We start from the raw sequence: 6,067 nt of genomic DNA on the forward strand, positions 1-6,067 counted from the left end.
GTGTGATTTTATAAAGTCAGGTGAATTTTAAAAGTTAGTGTTTTTTTAATGTTTATTTTTGAGAGAGAAAGAGAGTGGGGAGGGGCAGAGAGAGAGGTGGGGGGGGGGACAGAGGAACTGAAGTGGGCTCCAGGCTGACAGCAGAGAGCCCAACACGGGGCTCGAACCTACAAACCATGAGATCATGACCTGAGCCTAAGTTGGATGCTCAACTGACTGAACCACCCAGCTGCCCTTAAAAGTTAATGTTTCTTCATGAAATAAGCTGAATAGGGGTTATGAACTGAAAAACATTTATGAATTTAAAAATGTCAGTGAGATGCTGTTCCTTTTATTCACATTTTGATTGTAGAACTATTAGTTTACATTTTATGCTATTATGCTACAGAAGAGTTAGCTAGGTATTTACTTAAATACATTTATGGAGTGCTTATAAAGTTTTCTAGGCCTGTATTTGCGGGACTGGTAATGAATGAAGATGAATAACTTGGTCTTTGCTCCAAGGGAGCTGTGCTTTAGTTGAGGACACTCATCTTGGTAGTGATTAGACCCTGATACAAGTCACATTTTGTTAAGCACTTCAACTGATGTTTACGTCAAGAATGACCTGAAATTGTGGGGAAGATAGGTAACTTTGATGGAGGGAACTGGGAAGACGTTACAGAGGTTGTGACAGGTTGCTGAGCCTTGAAGGAGGGTAAAAGGTTGTGAAATAAACAGTGGTTTTTCGGGGTGGGGGTGGGGGGGCTTTGAAGGCAGCTGAGGATCCATGAAAGCTGAGGAAGATGAAAGAAGATTCCAGATCATAGGGACTAGCATGAGCAAAGTCATAGAGATGCCAATCCTGGATTTATGGAGTATCTGGTTGCCCTGTGTTTCTAGAGGTAAAAGTAAGTACATGTTTGAGGGTTACTCATGTAGGAGTCCTGGTAGCCAGTGTTTGAGATGCTGGTCTGTGCTGGTTGGTGCAAGTGACTAGGGATACATAAGTCAAAGAGCTTCTATTCTCAACAAACATGTGGTCTAGTGTGGGGAGCAATAATTAGTTAAAATCTAGTGTATTAGCTTACATTTATATGTTAAGGTTTATTTGACCTTATTATAAAATTTATGATTCGAGACATTATGATGTTCTAAAGGAAACTGTAGACTGTTACAGGATTATATATATACAGGGTGAGCGGAGAGTGTTTGATCCTGGCCAGAAGGAGTGACCCAGAAGTTGCTATAGGAGGCCATTATGTGCCCTGGGTTTTTAAGGGTAAGTGGAAATTAGAAGAGAGAATGGGAGTGAGGAAAAGAACAGTCTGGAAAGGCAGGATATAGCCAGATTTTTCTCAGAGTAGTTGTACATATAGTCTTACAGGGAATCAGGGACTCTTAGTTTAGACATTTTTTCTTAGGCCTCTTGATATGGTAGTAAATAAATTGACTATGTTTAAAAGAAATTTGTTAGTGAAAAGGATAAGCCAGAATGCCTAAATGGATTATGATTTCATGTAACTTGGCCATTGTCAACACATCTTATTTCAGAACAATTTGTGAGATAGCAAAGGGCAAATTAAGGGGTGGGTTTTATTTAACTTTAAAATACTGCAATTAAAAAGAGGTGAAAGCTAGAGGTCTATTTATTAATGTTACACTAAATAAACAGAAGGCAAAAATTCAGGGATTTAGTGAGGCAGCTAAAGGGTATTGAGGACACATACAGAAAGAGTTAAAATAGGGAGAAGTAGCATTTCCAGAAAACTGACACTGGTCCAGTGGGTTATAGGTTTGTTTGTTTGTTTGTTTTGATTTTTAAAAATGTTTTATTCTTGAGAGAGAAAGAGAGAGAGACACAGAGTGTGAGTGGGGGAGGGGCAGAGAGAAAGAGGAGACACAGGATCCAAAGCAGACTCCAGGCTCCGAGCTTTCAGCACAGAACCCGACGGGGGACTCACACCCACGAACCTCGAGATTATAATCTGAGCTGAAGTCAGATGCCTAACCGACTGAGCCACCACCCATTTGCCCCTCGAAGTGGTTATAGGTTTAAGCGCTCTTTTTTTTTTCTGTTTTACAAAAGTTATGAGCTACTGAACATGTTACTTTTGATCACACTTAGTATCTTCATCTTGACTTTTAGCAGAGTTAGCTTCTTTTAATTTGAACTGTTTTACTGTTGGCTAAATTTCCCAGTAGCTGGGAATGAAACCTAGTACTCAGCTTCTGAGAGAATTTATTAGTAAACTTGCTTCCCCACACAAGCCTTTGAAGTTAATTCAGGAAACAGCACTGTTGGAAAAGCCAACGATGCAGCCCGTCCTAAGCCTCTGCGGCAGCTGTGGAGATCATTCTGTTTGCCTGCTCTTCACAAATAAAGCTGGCATGTGAGCCTGGGCCCCATAATTTTTCCTTTACTCTTACAAAGTTCTGATTACAAAGTTCTTTTTAGTATACACATGTTTTTATGTGTATCGGAAAGACTTCACTCAAATTAGTATTGTATTTATAGTCTCATCATGATGTTTCTGATGAAAATAATCGTTTATTTTAGCTCTTTGTACATCTAGGTGAAATATCGATATTGCCTTGTTTTATTGAATGCTTCAGGATTTAGATTACTGGTTTTATTATTTTTTTTTAGAGTTTATTTATTTTTGAGAAAGAGAGAAAGTACGAGTGGGGAGGGGCAGAGAGAAAGTAGAGAGAATCACAAGCAGGCTTCATACTGTCAGCGCAGAACCTGATGTGGGGCTCAAACCCATGAACCGTGAGATCATGAGGCGAGCTGAAGTTGGACACTTAACCGACTGAGCCACCCAGGCACCCCATGTTTTTATTGTTTTTATATTATAGTCCATAACAAGATACGCCTGTGTGTGCGTGCGTGCACATGCATGTGCATGTAATTATTAGTAATGTTGACTAAAGAAATTTTTGTGTTTTAATCTCTGACAAAAAAGGTTAGTTCGAACTATATTCCTGAAGGGTATGTTACTTCATCAGGAGCATTTTGATTCTTAGTTCTAAATTTTAAAAAATGAGGAAAGTGTGATTTGTTGAGATTATGTTAGTTTCTTTGAAAGCAATTAATAAAGTCCCTTTCAAATTATTAGGTTATATAAATTCTCCATAATAATACTAAATTAGGTCAGTAGCATTGTTGCATTTTTTGCTTTGGAGTTTTTTCTGTATTTTAATGCAGTGCATTAGTTATTGCTTTGATATTTAGTTGCTTACCTGGAGGCTTTATTTATGTTCTGAGACACACACACACACTCACACACATAAAATCACTTTCTTTTTATTACTGTCCATTTCTATTTTGTTCTCCCAGAGGTTGATAGAGCAGCATCTGGTCTAGCTTGAGTAATGTGCAGTCTTATTTCAGTTCCTCCTGTCTACCTGTATTGTTTGATAGAACATCAGACATTTTAAAAAGAATAGAAATCTGTTTGGGTGCTGTGAATCAAGAAGGAAGTGGTACCAACTTAGTCATTTCCCTATTTTTCCACCTCATGTTTTGGAATAGGGTGTATTTATGGGACATATATTCCTTTCCTCTAGATGGATGTGCCTTATGAGAGAAATTCTTTTAATAACTCCTGAACCTTGGCTCCTCTGTGTGTGTCTCCATCTTTCGGGAAAAGCTAAGTCAGAACTATAGCGGGCTCAGGTTGTCATCTAAAGGGATAGGTATGTAATGACAATGACAGCATATGGCTCAGGCTAAGATCTTTCTTAGTGGTCTCCTACCCAGTTCTTCTCCATCAGAGCTGGGCTAGCCCTTCACTGGTCCCATGTCTCCAAGCCTGTTCAATCAAACCATGAGATGAGCTTTCATTCTCACATTTCTGTCTAAGGGTCAAGCTCATGAGTGACGATCTGCAACGGAATAACTCTCCTGTGTTTGCTTTACTGCTTTATCTTGCTTAAGGGAAGACAAATTTAATATATTAGGACTTTCTTCTGGATTTTTTCCTTTTTTTTGATTCATGGTACATTTGAATCTCCAAAATATCCAGTGTCTAGTCCTGTACATGTCAGCATCACTTTCATCTCTTTTTAAGTTTGAACAAAAACAGAAATATGTTGTGGAAAAATTTGTAGTATATAGACTGACGTTTGCTTTACCTTTCTTCATCTTCCAGGATTATAAAATTAATAATTAGAAAGAAATCTCCAAACTTGGTACAATTTCTTATGTTATGTGTTTTTGCTTTTCTTCATTTAGTTCTGCCTCTTTCATCTGTTCAGCTATTGCCATTAAACAGAATTCTCTTCTACGAGAAACGAGTATTAGAAATGGATTTAAAAAGAAAAGGTTAATGAGAAAAGATGACAGTACATATATAACCATGTGATTGCTCTGTAAAGTATGAATTAATTATACTGATAATGGAGGCTAAGCCTAGCAGAGGGATGGGATTGGAATGCTGGCGGGATGGAATGGCCACTGCATGTGCAAGATTAGAGCATGTGATTGAGCATACTGAAGAGAAGACTTAGAACTTAGATTTTATTAGAAGAGCAAGAGGCAAAACAGATCCCTCACAAGGAGAGTAAAGATGGTGACTAGTGCATGTTTTTGATTGGACATAAAGAAAGAGATGTCACCAACAGTTTAGAATATGAGAGGTGAGTCATGGAAATGGTTTTAAGTGGGTTTTGATAGTGATAGTAAAATGTAGAAAAACAACTTAAACCTGTTTCTAGCAGTTGACTCATGGCCTACTGGAAAGAGTCACCTTAAGGTACTGCTTTTGAATGGTCTCCTTTTAAAGTAGTTTGCTTTTCTATATCAGTTTTTAAAATAACAACAGTAAAAAGAGCTACCAAAAATCGGATCAGTAATCATTGATATTAACACGTTAACATGTTAATTATAATAAACATGTTTCTCTTGGTAGTGATCTTCTAAAAATGAATCTAACTTCAGGAAAGGAAAAGGTGTTTGTCATAATGTTTTGAGTTGTGTGTAATAAAAGACTTTATAAAACACAGAAAAACCTTTTCAGTTTTTTTAAGGTGATGCTTTAAAAAAACTTTTTTAAGTTTTTTATGAGAGAGAGAGAGAGAGACTGTGACCAGGGGAGGGTGAGAGAGAGAGGGAGGGAGACACAGAATCCGAAGCAGGCCAGGCTCCAGGCTCTGAGCTGTCAACACACAGCCTGACATGGGACTCAAACTCAAAAATTGCAAGATCATGACCTGAGCTGAAGTCAGACGCTTGACCCATTGAGCCACCGTGGTGCCCCTTAAGGTGACTATTTTTTTAAAAATGTTTACTTATTTTGAGAGAGAATGAGAATACCCCAAGCAGGCTTCACACTGTCAGTGCAGAGCCTGATGCAGGGCTCAGTCTCATGACCTTGAGATCACGACCTAAGCCAAAATCAATTGGATGCCCAATCGACTGAGCCACCCAGGTGCCCTGCCCCTAAGGTGACCATTTTTGTATAAGTAAAACCTATTTTTAAATTTTTTTGTGCATATCACATTTTTTAAAAAATGCACCTTATTTTTTATTTTTTAAAAGTTTGTTTTTATTTATTTTGAGAGAGATATAGAGAGCAAGCAGGGGAGGGCAAGAGAGAGAGGGAGACAGAATACCAGGTAGGTTCCATGCACTATCAGCACAGACCCCAAAGTGGGGCTTGAACCCAAGAACCATGAGATCATGATCTGAGCTGAAATCAAGAGTCGGATGCTTAACTGACTGAGCCCCCAGGTGCCCTTGCACCTTATTTTTTAAAGCAGAGTTAGGTTCCCAGAAAAACTGGGCAGAAGGTATGGATTTCCCATATACCTCCTACTCCCACATATGCATAGGCTCCCCCATTATCAACATCCCCCACCAGAGTGGTACATTTGTTACAGTTGATGAACTTAACATTGACATGTTATTATCACTCAGAGTCGATATGAGAGTTCACTCTTAGTGATGTACCTTCTATGTGTTTGGAAAAATTTCTAATGACATGTATCCACCATTATAATATCATATGGAGTAGTTTCACTGCCCTAAAAAATCTTCTGTGTTCTGCCTGTTCAGTTCTCCCTTCCTCCAACACCTTATCTT

The 6,067-nt window shown here is 38.5% G+C and overlaps 1 protein-coding gene across 3 annotated transcripts in view; it reads left to right on the forward strand.

Moving 5' to 3' along the window:
* Positions 1-6,067, forward strand: part of LOC125922024 (ubiquitin-conjugating enzyme E2 E2) — a 368,037-nt gene that overhangs the window by 54,247 nt on the left and 307,723 nt on the right. The gene's annotated exons all lie outside the window — the stretch shown is intronic.

This window comes from Panthera uncia, chromosome C2 (assembly GCF_023721935.1).
Source record: "Panthera uncia isolate 11264 chromosome C2, Puncia_PCG_1.0, whole genome shotgun sequence".
NCBI classification, from domain to species: Eukaryota; Metazoa; Chordata; class Mammalia; order Carnivora; family Felidae; genus Panthera; species Panthera uncia.